Genomic DNA, 18,054 nt, shown 5'->3' with positions numbered 1-18,054 from the left:
TTTTCGAGGGGATTCGTGTACTCTCAAGGGCAATTTCGTGAATATTTGTATAAGATGTAGATGGATGTTGTGTGGTTAATTAGGAACAAGAAACTCGAACTTTAATGGAGGTTTGAGGGTTGAACGAAGGGTTCCAAAGAGGACACACAAACTGATTCTCAGTTTTGTATGTCGGTTTTGTCGAGGGTTTTTGAGAGGCAATTAGGGTTTTTTTCTGGAGTTTAAAGCTTGTAAGTGACGGTAGTATGTATGGAGAACTTAGAGGAATGAATGTATGGTGAAGTGGGGGTATTTATAAGGAGTTAAAGTAGGGTTTAAGAGAGCAACAAGCAGTCGGGCTGCTCTGTTTCGCTGCTGCTGTCCAACAGCTATTGTGAGCTCGTGTAGGGTTTTGGAGGGGTGTTTTTTGGTGGTTAAGCTAGGGTAATATGGGTAGGATACTAGGGTATGGATTAGGGTTAATGGGCATGGGTTTAAGTGGTGTTTGGAGCGGGTTTGGGCTGTTTAGTGGACTCGGGTTGAAGGGTGACGGACTGGTTTGTGCTGCTGTTTGGGGCTCGAAAATAAGGAGGTATGGACGTGGGTTTGCATGGTATTAGGGCCTGGTTATGAGGGTGAGTGATGGGTTGGGTTATGGGTCAGGAATTGGCTCGAGTTTGCTTCGAAAATCGTGCTCAAATCGAGTTGAAAACGAGCTCAAAATCGCGTATAAAACCATCGTAAAAAACGAGTTCTTCAAATACGATTTATAAACGATATAAATTGATTTTTCAAATCAAATAACTAAAGAATGATTTTTCAAATCAAAAATATATTTTATTTTCAATAAAATAAATTTAAGAAAAAAAATTCAAATTAAAACAATAAAATGAATTCACTTTTTAAAAAAAACATTTAATTTAAATATCATTTAAATTAATAAAATACTTCGTCGACAACGCTCATTCTACATCGTAAAACGAGCCCAAATAATGACAATAACAACTAAAGAATACATGTGTCCTATCATCATCGGGTGTTTGTCGGGTTCTCTATAAATTCCAATATCAACGGATACGGGTATCTATAGTATGTAAACAATCGTTCACCTACACCTGAAGTTGTTTTAGGTGAGAAGTTTGCTGAAGATGATGGATTCGATGATTTTGAAGCTACCGGTGATGGGAAAATAAATGCTGATGATTTAATTGAGAAGTTGAGTCAATCTGAAATGCCTTTATTTACTGATTGTAAGAAGTATACCAAATTGTCCGCGGTGGTAAAGTTATATAACTTGAAGGGGGCAAATGGGTGGAGTGATAAGAGTTTTACGGATCTTCTAGCTTTGCTATGTGACATGCTTCCTGATGGTAATGTTCTTCCGAGTCGGACATATGAGGCTAAAAAAATGATTAGAGAATTGGGCATGGAATATGAGAAAATACATGCTTGTCCCAATGACTGCGTATTGTACCGTAAAGATTATGAGAAATTATCATATTGTCCGCGCTGCTCTGTTTGGCGTTATAAGACTAAGGAAGGGATCCCAGCTAAGGTGTTGTGGTATTTTTCAATAATACCAAGATTCATAAGGATTTATTTGAATGAAGAAGATGCAAGAATGTTGACTTGGCATAATACTGGAAGGATTGAAGATGGAAAGTTAAGACACCCAGCGGATTGTCAACAGTGGAAAGAGGTTGACGCTAAATATCCTGACTTCGCCAAAGAAGCAAGGAACTTGCGTCTAGCGCTCTCCACAGATGGAATGAACCCTCATGGAAACATGAGTACCCAACACAATATTTGCCCCCATGAGTACCCAACCTGGAAATGACATAGATGTGTATTTGGTACCACTTCTAGATGATCTGAAGATTCTGTGGGAAAGAGGGATACCGGTGTTTGATGGTTATAAGAAGGAAAGTTTCAATCTGACAGCTATGTTATTGTGTACAATAATTGACATTCCGGCGTACGGCGATCTTTCTGGACATACTGTACATGGGAAAGAGGCTTGCCCATTGTGTGGGGGGATGTTGAATCATAATATTTGAAGCATTCTCGCAAGCATGTGTACAGGGGAAATTGTCGATGGTTATGCCCTGATCATCATTATCGTAAGCTTCACAAGGCGTTTAATGGGTGTCCTGAACAACGTGGGAGTCCTCAGATTTTGAATGGTCATGAAGTGTATGATAAAGTGAAAGATATTGAGATAACGTATGGGAAGAAGGGACCTAAGTTGTCTACTCGTGGTTATAAAAAAAACCATATTTTTTTACCAAACTTTCGTACTGGCGTGACCTCCCGGTTAGACATTGCCTAGATTTTATGCACATTGAAAAGAAGGTCTGTGATAATATAATCAATACTCTGCTGAATGTCCCGGGTAGGACAAAAGACAACAAGGCAGCTAGGGATGATATGGTTGAGATGGGTATTAGGCCCGAGCTGGCAGCTAAAACAAAAGGAAATTGGACTTTTTTGCCGCCTGCAGCTCATACAAAAGGCCCGAGCTGTTTATCTAATATTAGAAGCCTTGTTTCGTTGCAGGACCTAAAACTTACTGGTTTAAAGTCACATGACTGTCATACATTGATGCAACAACTACTAGCTATGGCCGTTCGTTCCATTCTACCTCCAAAGGTTCGACATGCTATAATTAGATTTTGCTCTTTCTTCAAATCAATCAACAGTAAAGTCATTGATCCCGATGAAGCGGAAACTTTGCAGGAGATCCTCGTCACCAGTCATTGTCAATTTGAAATATATTTTCCTCCCTCATTTTTCACGATCATGGTTCATTTGACTGTCCACCTAGTCCGGGAGGTTTTGTATCTCGGGCCAGTGTATTTGAGATATCTGTACCCATTCGAACGATTGATGAAAGTTTAAAAGGATTACACATCTAATAGGTATCGTCCAGAGGGGTGTATTGCTGAGCGAGCAATTATCGATGAAGCTCTTTCGTATTGTTACGCGTACCTCTCCTTGGATGAGTTAATTGGAGCTCCTACGAATCGTCATAGTGACTGGATGAATGGAAAAGGTGTAAGGGGTCGTGTTTCCAAAGATATGTCATCTGACATCCGACATAGATCTCATACATACGTTCTATTTAACGATGACCATGTCCAGCCTTACATAGCAGAACACCAGAATTACCTTAAGGGAAAACACCCTCATAAGAACGAAAGGTGGTATGCAAATCAGCATTACAAGCAATTTAGTGACTGGTTTAAGGATACTATTAACGATGATGACAACCCAATTGATGATAGCTCAACCAGCCTACGACATCTCGCTTTCGGTCCTGATGCTCGTGCAACTTTTTATAGCGGGTATGCGATCAATGGGTACACTTTCTACACCCGCATTCAAGATGAAGCGAGCACAATGCAAAACAGTGGAGTTTGCGTAGATTCTCAGGCTATATACTTTGCTAGTTCAAAGGATAAAAATCCTATTTTGGGTACAATGCAATATTATGGAGTTATTGAAGAGGTATTGGTTTTAGACTACATGGATTTTGAGATACCTCTATTTCGGTGCAAGTGGGTTGACAACAACAATGGTGTTAGAAAGGATGATTTAGGATTCACATTAGTAAATTTCGACAAGGTTGGAAACAAGGACGATCCTTTTATATTAGCGTCACAAGCAAAACAAGTTTTTTATATTACCGATCCTATGGATAAGAAGTGGTCACTTGTTCTATCTTGTCATCGCCGAATTCCAGATGATGAAGATGTCGAATTTGAAGGACTTGATCACAGTGCTATATCGCAATTTGGTAATGATGTTGAAAATGTTAACATTCCAAACATATATACACGGGATGATCATGATGAAGGTATTTGGGTTAATGAAGAGACTAGCAAATCCAAAAAACGTTCCCGGCAGCCGTGAAAATATCAGCAATACAATCGAGTTATCTTACGTCATGTGTAATTATTGTCTTGCTGTTATATATATCAAACTGTTGTTGTAAACTTTTTCTGCTGTTGCAGCGGGCGGGTTAGGGAAAAATCGTATCAAACAAAATGATGCTTTAACTTATGAAAATGATGCTTTATTTCTTGGCGGTAAAATCAAACAAAATGAAATATAAATTAAAACGGATATACCCAAACCGTTGTTCTGGACGTGTACAGTTATAACGGTTGAGACCGTTGTTATGTGTATAAAAATGTTGCTTTATTTCATGGCGAAAAATCAAACAAAATGAAATATTTCAGACACCGGTTATTACTAACCCGTTGTAGATAGTACTAATCAATTACGGTTTCAAACAAAACCGTAGTCTGTTTGGAAACAAAATATAACGGTTTTTTTAATACCGTGTTTATTACTTTCTAATAAACAAGGTCTTGAGAGAAGTGTTGTATTATTCACACATATATACTCTGAGCTGCCCCTCCCCCACATAATATTTTCAAACATTGAGCTTCCCCTTTACCACCAGCCTACCCCATCGCCGTCGCAGTCATCGTCATCGTCGCCATTGTCGCCGCCAGATCAATCTGGATTCTCCTCTTTAAAGAAGTAATAAACCCTCCTCTCTAGATATTTGTTTGTTATTATAAGTATGCATTCTTATTATTTGATTATTAATTTCTGCTTTAGATATGGTCCAAAAGCGCAAAATAAACGATGGAAATGCGTCAGGCGACGACTCAGGTGATGAGAATAATTTGCAACACACTGCGGGTCGAATGCGCTGCAGGGTTTCCCTAGAAGAAATAAATTCAAAGATACCTAATCCTTTATAATGGGATAAAGATACGGGGCTGCCATATGGTGAGTATGCCGGATATTTTGCGAGTTGGATTGGTTGTTGTGTAAGACAATATGTGCCTCACGGTACGCCGCGTATCTGTGAACTGAGTCAAATACGGAACACCATGCTAATAAACAGAATAAAGGTATGTATATACAATAATAAATGTTTTAGTTGAAATTAAGTTACCACTTGATATGTGTATAAGCCGAAACACTTGTACCAACTATGCTCATCATATATGCAGTTAGCTTACGTTGTCCCCGAAATGTATGATAAGTACCTTAAAAAAAGACAGGGGAAGCCCTCAGATCTTGGAAGTTAAAGATGGCTGAGAACCACTTGTTCAACAAGGAAACCCGGGAGATGGACAAGAACCCACCAAAAAAGAAGTATCCGTATGTCAGTCAGGACCATTGGGATAGCTATATCGCTTATAGGCAGTCTGACAAGTTTAAGGTAACTTAATAATAATAATAATAAGTAAATAAGTATACTTAGTTTAGTGTTTGGTCATGCTTACGTTTCTTGATACAATTTATTTGATGAAGGCTATGAGTGAGAGGAACAAGGCGAACATTTCGGTCCTGATGCTCGTGTAACTTTTTATAGCGGGTATGCGATCAATGGGTACACTTTCTACACCCGCATTCAAGATGAGGCGAGCACAATGCAAAACAGTGGAGTTTGCGTAGATTCTCAGGCTATATACTTTGCTAGTTCAAAGGATAAAAATCCTATTTTGGGTACAATGCAATATTATGGAGTTATTGAAGAGATATTGGTTTTAGACTACATGGATTTTGAGATACCTCTATTTCGGTGCAAGTGGGTTGACAACAACAATGGTGTTAGAAAGGATGATTTAGGATTCACATTAGTAAATTTCGACAAGGTTGGAAACAAGGACGATCCTTTTATATTAACGTCACAAGCAAAACAAGTTTTTTATGTTACCGATCCTATGAATAAGAAGTGGTCACTTGTTCTATCTTGTCATCGCCGAATTCCAGATGATGAAGACGTCGAATTTGAAGGACTTGATCACAGTGCTATATCGCAATTTGGTAATGATGTTGAAAATGTTAACATTCCAAACATATATACACGGGATGATCATGATGAAGGTATTTGGGTTAATGAAGAGACTAGCAAATCCAAAAACGTTCGGCAGTAGTGAAAATATCAAAGAATACAATCGAGTTATCTTACGTCATGTGTAATTATTGTCTTGCTGTTATATATATCAAACTGTTGTTGTAAACTTTTTCTGCTGTTGCAGCGGGCGGGTTAGGGAAAAATCGTATCAAACAAAATGATGCTTTATCTTATGAAAATGATGCTTTATTTCTTGGCGGTAAAATCAAACAAAATGAAATATAAATTAAAACGGATATACCCAAACCATTGTTGTGGACGTGTACAGTTATAACGGTTGAGGCCGATGTTATGTTTATAAAAATGTTGCTTTATTTCATGGCGGGAAAATCAAACAAAATGAAATATTTCAGACACCTGTTATTTCTAACCCGTTGTAGATAGTACTAATCAATTACGGTTTCAAACAAAACCGTAGTCTGTTTGGAAACAAAATATAACGGTTTTTTTAATACCGTGTTTATTACTTTCTAATAAACAAGGTCTTGAGAGAAGTATTGTATTATTCACACATATATACTGAGCTTCCCCCCCCCCCCCCCACATAATATTCTCAAACATTGAGCTTCCCCTCTACCACCAGCCTACCCCATCGCCGTCGCAGTCATCGTCATCGTCGCCATTGTCGCCACCAGATCAATCTGGATTCTCCTCTTTAAAGAAGTAATAAACCCTCCTCTCTAGAGATTTGTTTGTTATTATAAGTATGCATTCTTATTATTTGTTTATTAATTTCTGCTTTAGATATGGTCCAAAAGCGCAAAATAAACGATGGAAATGCGTCAGGCGACGACTCAGGTGATGAGAATAATTTGCAACACACTGCGGGTCGAATGCGCTGCAGTGTTTCCTAGAAGCAATAAATTCAAGGATACCTAATCCTTTACAATGGGATAAAGATACCGGGCTGCCATATGGTGAGTATGCCGGGTATTTTGCGAGTTGGATTGGTTGTTGTGTAAGACAATATGTGCCTCTCGGTACGCCGCGTATCTATGAACTGAGGCAAATACGGAACACCATGCTAATAAACAGAATAAAGGTATGTATATACAATAATAAATGTTTTAGTTGAAATTAAGTTACCATTTGATATGTGTATTAGCCGAAACACTTGTACCAACTATGCTCATCATATATGCAGTTAGCTTACGTTATCCCCGAAATGTATGATAAGTACCTAAAAAAAAAGACAGGGGAAGCCCTCAGATGTAATACCCCGTAGTTAGTGAATTTTATATAACTAATTTACGTAATTCGAATAATTGATTATGACGGTTATAATTAATAATTGTGAATAAGACGGAATGACATAATACAATAATAGAATAATAGAGTAATGGGTCAGAATGGTAATTAGGTAATAATAATATACGATAATTTATATGGTAATAGTGAATGATTATTATGTTATAATAATAATAGTAATACGATAATAATAATAACAATAGTAATAATAATAATAATAATAAAAATAATAATAATAATAATAATAATAATAATAATAATAATAATAATAATAATAATAATAATAATAATAATAATAATAATGATAATAGTAATTGTATTTATAATAATAATATTTGTTATGAGACGGTAATTAAATAAATAAAATAATAAAGAAAGACGGGATTGGAGTTGGGTCATGTGCTATTGGGCTTGGGTCGACTATATATGTTGCGTAAATTGGTTCATTAATTGTCGGGATCGGATAGTTACTAATAATAATAATAAATATATTTTATATTTCCTAATTGGTTCTTATAACCTTAGCCTACCAATATAAATAGATTAAACCTCAAACAATAGTCCTTATTATTCATCAAATCTGAAAAATAATTTATAAAGAGAGAGGGAGAACAAGAAAGGGGGAGGAGCAAGGAATTTATCGCCTTTTATCGTCTCAAGGTAATATTCTCAGACCGTCTCATGTATACATGTTTGCCTTGTTATAACTTGTAAACTAGACCACCATATGACGAGCCGTGACCGTGACCAGGACCATGGACCACCAGAGATTGACCAGGACCCACCATTGACCACCAGGGACCTCGGGAAAGGGGAGTTTCAGGCGGGTTTTGGGTGGTTGTTTGGGTTTGCTGTTAGGTTATGTCGAAAGGGGATATATGGGGATTCGACCCATGAAACTTGACCAATTGAACCTGGGCTAGGATGTTTTAAGACTAGGGGTGAGCGTCGACCACTGTGGTGGTGTCGTGGTGGTCGGAGGTGGCGGTTTGGGGTGGTTGATGGCTGGAAAACAAGAAAACAGGGGATATCGGGTTTGGGATGTTGCTGTAGGGTTTGTGTCGTGGTGTAGAAGAAGAGAAGGGAAAGGCGGGGCTGCTGGTGGTAGTAGGTGGCCAGGTTTCTGGCGGTGAGGGCCACAGGCTGTTGTAGTGGTGGTAGAAAAGGTGTTGGGTGTTTCTTTTGTTGTTTTCGTGTCGGGTTTTCGCGGGATGTTTAGGGCGTGGTTTTGAGGCCTGTTTAGGCTGGTTCAGGTTGTGGTTAAGAGTTGTCGGGGTTGGCCTAGGTGCAGGTTAAGGCGGGGCAGGTTGGGTGGTGCTGACGGTGGCTGGAGGTGGTGTAATAGGTGGGTGAAAGGAGGGTGTTGAGCGGGGGGTTTTACACGGGGTAGTATACTTGTCAAGTGTGTTTACGGGATTGTTGTGTTTGTTTTTCTTTTTATCAAATCATACGGGATTTGTATGGGGTGTATGGGTTGGTTTGTGTTTTATTTAATTAGGACGGGTTTTAACCAATATTTGAATCGGGTTAGTTTAGTCGAGATAATTAATTAATTAAATAGTTAATACATGTATGTCGGGTTCTAAGTTGAGTTGACTCGGGTTTATAAGTAACCGGGTTTTAATATATATAATGAAAGGGTAATAATAATTTAAGTAATATAATAATTAAAACAATTGGTTATGAATAATTAGTAATTGTAAATAATTATTTATGATTAGCTGACGGTATTGTTGAGAAGCTTATATTGGATTTCTACTAATTGGATTGCGTAATTGGAGTGCTTGCTTTCGAGGTACGATAACTACTCAACTCGTCTTTTGTTGAAATTGAATGGATTAATGAATGCGTAAATTATTATTGTTGAATTATTGTTCGCTGTTTATTACATCTTGACGGAATTATGGTTGGATGTTTATTATTGGATGGTAATATTTATATTGGCATGTTATTTTATTGATTATCCCCAGTCTCGGACTGGGACGACATTCGTGTTTATATTGTGGGACATAATACTGTTATGAGATTATCCTCAGTCTCGGACTGGGATGACATTTGTGTTTATCCCCGGGCCAGGAGTTGGCGGGACGACGGTGTGGTGGAGCCTCGGTCACGGACCGAGACGACTAGTGTGGATATGATGGAAATTGGTGGTGGTATTTATTCCATGTGTTTACATCTATTAAGTTTGTATATTTAATGTTGTGTGATTATCCTACTCAACCTCGTGGTTGACCGTGTATTCGTGAACACCTACGGTGAACCGTTTTATGGGGAGCAGATTTGACAGGTACTAAAGATTAGCTGACTCGGGAGCATTGGGATGAAAGCTTGACTTGGACCATAGTTGCTGTCTAGATCACTTAGTTGACTTATACAACTTTATTTATGTAATTTCCGTTGCGTAGTATATTAAGGTTTAAATTTAATCGGTTGACAATGTAATAAGACCATTATTTCAATTAAAGTTACTAAAGTACTTTGGTTTGTTTTAATTTGTATCATTTACCTCGGGCAACCGAGATGGTGACATTCCTATTTATTGGGAATGTCTTGCTAAAGGCTCCTAAATAAATGGGGGTGTTACAAAGTGGTATCAGAGCAAAACGATCCTCAGGCCTAACCAATGAATAATAATGAATTTAGGATGTGTCTATATAAAATGAACCCCGGGTAGGAACTGTTAGGAGCCCCTCTTAGTACGGTTAGGAAAGCGCGCCTAATTCGTACCTTGGCCCATTCACTTTTGAACCGGGAACCTTGAGAGAATACTTGAGAGTGTGGGGTAATTTAAAATGAATATAGTATAGTTCTCTTAGGATTTTTGTTTGTCTTGGTTGCATATTATTGTCATTGATGATTGCGGTTACGGGGGCGTAACCTTGTTTTACGGAAGATGGGTGTGACATAATTTCTTTTTAAGTATTGTGATAAGCATGTCTTTGATATGGGAAGGTATGATAATATGTAGGTGGGAGGTGTGAATATGATTAAACATGTAAAGTATTACTTATTGCGTGAAATTGTGAAGAATGTGATTTTGGTTGATTTCTCGAAATTTTACTCTTGATTGTTTTGACTGCCATTTACTTTTTATTTACTATCCTTGTACGGAATTTTTATGAGTAATAACTTTGTAAGTTAGATTTCATATGCCATTGGTCTCATATTCAAATAATATATGGTTTAGGAGTAATAAATATTTTAGTGCACACTGGTTAGAATATTCATGTACAATGATGTTTTCGCGCCATGTTTTTGTAAAATTTTTCATTTAAAAACTACTTGTCGATTTAGTGTAATTTCAAACTCCATTGTTTAAAAGATTCGTATATGTTTCTAAATTGATAAGCCACGTTGCAAGATAAATTTTTGACAATTAATAGTGATTTTTACAAGTTGACCTAAGTTTCTGATAAGTTGCTGTGAAATTTCTGTTTCGAGCAAATAATTTTAAAAAAGCATTATAAATTGAGCTTATGAGTTTTTGACTTAATTCTTTCTCTTATGCATTGTTAACTCGCTGTATTTTCTAAAAAGTATAAGTTCTCAAGAAATAATTATGTTATTACTTATTTAGGATTTTTGGAAGTTGTAACATGTTTTCCTTAGCCTTGAACAAATGAAAGTTTTTGTTTCTTGATATTTTGAGATTGTAAATTGTGTGAAGTAGATTACCATGTCTAGTGATATGCGGAATGTGTTTCCCTAAGCTATATATATGTTCACAATAATTGCAGCCATGTTTAAGATTAGGTGTCGTCAATAAGAATTAAACACACAAGTAGTAAATTTAAATAATGTTAGTTCGAATATACTATATAATGTGATTTTGCTAATTAGAAGTAAATCAATGATTGTTGTTATTCATTTATTCGTCAATTAATATTGTGTTAATGATAGTAGTTGACTTGTGTTACAGTGTGTGTTCTTTATTTTGTGGCATTACAACAATGACGTGGTTGTTCCTATTGTTTGATATTCCAAACTTCGAGGACGAAGTTTATTTTTAGGGGGAAGGAATGTAATACTACGAATATTTTGAGTTATTGTTGTGTTACCTTGTGATAAGATTGGCGTGACTGATAAGCGTAAAATGCTTAATTGTGTTGGATGGTGCTTAGTTATGAGGATGTTATAAGTGTTGTGGTAGTAGTTGTGGGCGAACTTCGGGACGAAGTTCATTTTAAGGGGGTAAGACTGTAATACCCCGTAGTTTAGTGAAGTTTATATAACTAATTTACGTAATTCGAATAATTGATTATGACGGTTATAATTAATAATTGTGAATAAGACGGAATGACATAATACAATAATAGAATAATAGAGTAATGGGTCAGAATGGTAATTGGGTAATAATAATATACGATAATTTATATGGTAATAGTGAATGATTATTATGTTATAATAATAATAATAGTAATACGATAATAATAATAACAATAGTAATAATAATAATAATAATAATAATAATAATAATAATAATAATAATAATAATAATAATAATAATAATAATAATAATAATAATAATAATAATAATAATAGTAATTGTATTTATAATAATAATATTTGTTATGAGACGGTAATTAAATAAATAAAATAATAAAGAAAGACGGGATTGGAGTTGGGTCATGTGCTATAGGGCTTGGGTCGACTATATATGTTGCGTAAATTGGTTCATTAATTGTCGGGATCGGATAGTTACTAATAATAATAATAATAAGTATATTTTATATTTCCTAATTGGTTCTTATAACTTTAGCCTACCAATATAAATAGATGAAACCTCAAACAATAGTCCTTATTATTCATCAAATCTGAAAAATAATTTATAAAGAGAGAGGGAGAACAAGAAAGGGGGAATAGCATGGAATTTATCGCCTTTTACCGTCTCAAGGTAATATTCTCAGACCATCTCATGTATACATGTTTGCCTTGTTATAACTTGTAAACTAGACAACCATATGACGAGCCGTGACCGTGACCAGGACCATGGACCACCAGAGATTGACCAGGACCCACCATTGACCACCAGGGACCTCGGGAAAGGGGAGTTTCAGGCGGGTTTTGGGTGGTTGTTTGGGTTTGCTGTTAGGGTATGTCGAAAGGGGATATATGGGGATTCGACCCATGAAACTTGACCAATTGAACCTGGGCTAGGATGTTTTAAGACTAGGGGTGAGCGTCGACCACCGTGGTGGTCGGAGGTGGCGGTTTGGGGTGGTTGATGGCTGGAAAACGCGAAAACAGGGGATATCGGGTTTAGGATGTTGCTGTAGGGTTTGTGTCGTGGTGTAGAGGAAGAGAAGGGAAAGGCGGGCTCTTTGGTGGTAGTAGGTGGCCGGGTTTACTGGCGGCGGGGGCCACAGGCTGTTGTAGTGGTGGTAGAAAAGGTGTTGGGTGTTTCTTTTGTTGCTTTCGTGTCGGGTTTTCGGGGGATGTTTAGGGCGTGGTTTTGAGGCCTGTTTAAGCTGGTTCAGGTTGTGGTTAAGGGTTATCGGGGTTGGCCTAGGTGCAGGTTAAGGCAGGGCAGGTTGGGTGGTGCTGACGGTGGATGGAGGTGGTGTAATAGGTGGGTGAAAGGAGGGTGTTGAGCGGGGGGGTTTTACACGGGGTAGTATACTTGACAGGTGTGTTTACGGGATTGTTGTGTTTGTTTTTTTTTTATCAAATCATACAGGGTTTGTATGGGGTGTATGGTTTTGTTTGTGTTTTATTTAATTAGGACGGGTTTTAACCAATATTTGAATCGGGTTAGTTTAGTCGAGATAATTAATTAATTAAATAGTTAATACATGTATGTCGGGTTCAAAGTTGAGTTGACTCGGGTTTATAAGTAACCGGGTTTTAGTATATATAATGAAAGGGTAATAATAATTTAAGTAATATAATAATTAAAACAATTGGTTATGAATAATTAGTAATTGTAAATAATTATTTATGATTAGGTGACGGTATTGTTGAGAAGCTTATATTGGATTTCTACTAATTGGATTGCGTAATTGGAGTGCTTGCTTTCGAGGTAGGATAACTACTCAACTCGTTTTTTGTGGAAATTGAATGGATTAATGGATGCGTAAATTATTATTGTTGAATTATTGTTGGCTGTTTATTACATCTTGACGAAATTATGGTTGGATGTTTATTATTGGATGGTAATATTTATAATGGCATGTTATTTTATTGATTATCCCCAGTCTCGGACTGGGACGACATTCGTGTTTATATTGTGGGACATAATACTGTTATGAGATTATCCTCAGTCTCGGACTGGGACGACAATGAGTTATAAGATATCCTCAGTCTCGGACTGGGACGACATTTGTGTTTATCCCCGGGCCAGGAGTTGGCGGGACGACGGTGTGGTGGAGCCTCGGTCACGGACAGGGACGACTAGTGTGGATATGATGGAAATTGGTGGTGGTATTTATTCCATGTGTTTACATCTATTAAGTTTGTATATTTAATGTTGTGTGATTATCCTACTCAACCTCGTGGTTGACCGTGTATTCGTGAACACCTGCGGTGAACCGTTTTTTGGGGAGCAGATTTGACAGGTACTAAAGATTAGCTGACTCGGGAGCATTGGAATGAAAGCTTGACTTGGACCATAGTTGCTGTCTAGATCACATAGTTGACTTATACAACTTTATTTATGTAATTTCCGCTGCGTAGTATATTAAGGTTTAAATTTAATCGGTTGACAATGGAATATGACCATTATTTCAATTAAATTTACTAAAGTACTTTGGTTTGTTTTAATTTGTATCATTTACCTCGGGCAACCGAGATGGTGTCATTCCTATTTATTGGGAATGTCTTGCTAAAGGCTCCTAAATAAATGGGGGTGTTACATCAGATCTTGGAAGTTAAAGATGGCTGAGAACAACTTGTTCAACAAGGAAACAGGGGAGATGAACAAGAACCCGCCAAAAAAGAAGTATTCGTATGTCAGTCAGGACCATTGGGATAGCTATATCGCTTATAGGCAGTCTGACAAGTTTAAGGTAACTTAATAATAATAATAATAAGTAAATAAGTATACTTAGTTTAGTGTTTGGTCATGCTTACGTTTCTTGATACAATTTATTTGATGAAGGCTATGAGTGAGAGGAACAAGGCGAACATTTCGGTCCTGATGCTCGTGCAACTTTTTATAGCGGGTATGCGATCAATGGATACACTTTCTACACCCGCATTCAAGATGAGGCGAGCACAATGCAAAACAGTGCAGTTTGCGTAGATTCTCAGGCTATATACTTTGCTAGTTCAAAGGATAAAAATCCTATTTTGGGTACAATGCAATATTATGGAGTTATTGAAGAGATATTGGTTTTAGACTACATGGATTTTGAGATACCTCTATTTCGGTGCAAGTGGGTTGACAACAACAATGGTGTTAGAAAGGATGATTTAGGATTCACATTAGTAAATTTTGACAAGGTTGGAAACAAGGACGATCCTTTTATATTAGCGTCACAAGCAAAACAAGTTTTTTATGTTACCGATCTTATAGATAAGAAGTGGTCAGTTGTTCTATCTTGCCATCGCCGAATTCCAGATGATGAAGACGTCGAATTTGAAGGACTTGATCACAGTGCTATATCGCAATTTGGTAATGATGTTGAAAATGTTAACATTCCAAACATATATACACGGGATGATCATGATGAAGGTATTTGGGTTAATGAAGAGACTAGCAAATCCGGAAAACGTTCCCGGCAGCCGTGAAAATATCAGCAATCAAATCGAGTTATCTTACGTCATGTGTAATTATTGTCTTGTTGTTATATATATCAAACTGCTGTTGTAAAATTTTTCTGCTGTTGCAGCGGGCGGGTTAGGGAAAAATCGTATCAAACAAAATGATGCTTTATCTATATGAAAATGATGCTTTATTTCTTAACGGTAAAATCAAACAAAATGAAATACAAATTAAAACGGATATACCCAAACCGTTGTTCTGGACGTGTACAGTTATAACGGTTGAGGCCGTTGTTATGTTTATAAAAATGTTGCTTTATTTAATGGCGGGAAAATCAAACAAAATGAAAATATTTGAGACAACGGTTATTTCTAACCCGTTGTAGATAGTACTAATCAATTATGGTTTCACACAAAACCGTAGTCTGTTTGGAAACAAAATATAACGGTTTTTCTTATACCGTGTTTATTACTTTCCAATAAACAAGGTCTCGCAAGAAGTGTTCTATTATTCACACATATATACTTTGAGCTTCCCCTCCCCCACATAATATTCTCAAACATTGAGCTTCCCCTCTACCACCAGCCTACCCCATCGCCGTCGCAGTCATCGTCATCGTCGCCATTGCCGCCGCCAGATCAATCTGGATTCTCCTCTTTAAAGAAGTAATAAACCCTCCTCTCTAGAGATTTGTTTGTTATTATAAGTATGCATTGTTATTATTTGTTTATTAATTTCTGCTTTAGATATGGTCCAAAAGCGTAAAAGAAACGATGGAAATGCGTCAGGCGACGACTCAGGTGATGAGAATAATTTGCAACACATTGCAGGTCGAATGCGCCACAGGGTTTCCCTAGAAACAATAAATTCAAAGATACCTAATCCTTTACAATGGGATAAAGATACGGGGCTGCCATATGGTGAGTATGCCGGGTATTTTACGACTTGGATTGGTTGTTGTGTAAGACAATATGTGCCTCTCGGTACGCCGCGTATCTGTGAACTGAGTCAAATACGGAACACCATGATAATAAACAGAATAAAGGTATGTATATAGAATAATAAATGTTTTAGCTGAAATTAAGTTACTACTTGATATGTATATTAGCCAAAACACTTGTACCAACTATGCTCATCATATATGCAGTTAGCTTACGTTGTCCCTGAAATGTATGATAAGTACCTAAAAAAAAGACAGGGGAAGCCCTCAGATCTTGGAAGTTAAAGATGGCTGAGAACCACTTGTTCAACAAGGAAACCGGGGAGATGAACAAGAACCCACCAAAAAAGAAGTATCCGTATGTCAGTCAGCATTGGGATAGCTATATCGCTTATAGGCAGTCTGACAAGTTTAAGGTAACTTAATAATAATAATAATAATAATAAGTAAATAAGTATACTTAGTTTAGTGTTTGGTCATGTTTACGTTTCTTGATACAATTTATTTGATGAAGGCTATGAGTGAGAGGAATAACGCGAATATTTCAAATAAAAAGACCGTCTTTTACGGCTCCCGAGGTGGTTATAGATTGATTAAGAAGAAACTTGTAAGTACTACATAATTCTTATAGTATTAGACTATTAGGTGTTATAGTCGGATGTTATATATGTTCATCGTAATCATACATATTTTGAGAGGATATCAATGTGATGAATGAATTGTAGGCAATGCTTGGAAAATTCAGTCGTCACGACGCTTGGGTGGAAGGTCACACTCCTAAGAATGGAAAGACGAAAACTGAATATGATAAGGACATCAAAGAGAAAATTTTAAGTTTGAATAAATATGTCACTCCTACCACTGGTAGTCGGAGTTATATAATTGTGTGTTGCTTAATGGTTTTATGTGTATGTAGAGGATGTGTGAGAAGGAGGTATAGGAAGGAAAATGGAAGCCTGAAGGACGTGATGACATTCTTGCTAGGGCAATCGGCAAAGCAGAGCATCCAGGTCGTGTGAGAGGGGTAGGAACGCATGTTGGTATCACTAAGTATTTTGGGAAAACTACTCGACGTGGTGATGCTTCCAAGAAGGTAATCTATAAATACTGTATTTGAACCAACGTAATTAATTTACAACTATATATGCTGACATTAATTTCTACTACACAACTACATAAAATAGCCAGGTTGATGATGAGAATGTTGGAAACTGAGGAAAAGCCATCAGAAAAAGAGTTGGATATGGTTTAAGAGGTCATAAAGGAAGCAGATAAGGAGGAGAAGGAGCAGGAGGAGGAGGAGGAGGAGGAGGAGGAGGAGGAGGAGGAGGAGAAGGAGGAGGATGAGGTGGAGGAGGAGGATAAGGAGAAGGAGGAGCAGGAGGAGGAGGAGGAGGAGGAGAAGGAGGACGAGGAGGAGGAGGAGGAAAAAGAGGTAATAATACTTGTCTTATATACAGTGTGTTATATGATTTGGAAAATCATTACGTGTTATATGGACAAGTGTTAATGTACAGAAGAAAGCCGAGGATGACATGACAAGGGAGAAGGAAATGGGAAAGGAGACTGAAGTGGGAGCCGAGGATCGATATCAGGCAGTTGAAGAGGAAGAGGATGCCAGGAAGGCCGTGACACAGGATGAAGTGGAGGTAGTTGATGATCAGATGTTCTTCTCAACACCGAAAAAGGTAATTGCTGCTAGTTTATAATTATTCATATCATACACGTTTTTTACTTAGGAAATTTATTAAAGGTAGTGAATGTATGTGTACTAATTGATTAAAGCTGACGTGAAGGGCGATTGCAAGGTGGCTTATCGTATGTCCTATTTACAGGGGAAACAGAAAGTTGTTGCCAGGGGATACGTGTTCAATTACGATCGGCTTCAGCAAGTTAAGGTTCATGGTATACCCCTTCGTCACAATTGCAGGAAAGTGGAAGTGTCCTAATTATATAAAGACGAGTATGGGGAAGTACAAGTACCATTTCCTACTGAGGGGGTTACTTATTTGAAAGAAGCCCTAAGCTGTTATGTGCAATGGCCTAATAAACTCATCAATGTTGTCATCCCCGAGGTACCTATATGCAGACGTTAATCTTTACTGAGGGGGTCACTTGTTCTTTAAATATATTAGGGTACGAATATTAACATATCGTAACTACTTTAATCTTTACATTTGCAGAACTTAAGCAAAGTCATGATGGCAGCTAACGCAATTACTACTACGTTAACGAAAGTTG

The sequence above is a fragment of the Silene latifolia genome, chromosome 1 (assembly GCF_048544455.1).
Source record: "Silene latifolia isolate original U9 population chromosome 1, ASM4854445v1, whole genome shotgun sequence".
NCBI lineage: Eukaryota > Viridiplantae > Streptophyta > Magnoliopsida > Caryophyllales > Caryophyllaceae > Silene > Silene latifolia.
Note: the sequence above shows the minus strand (reverse complement) of the source record.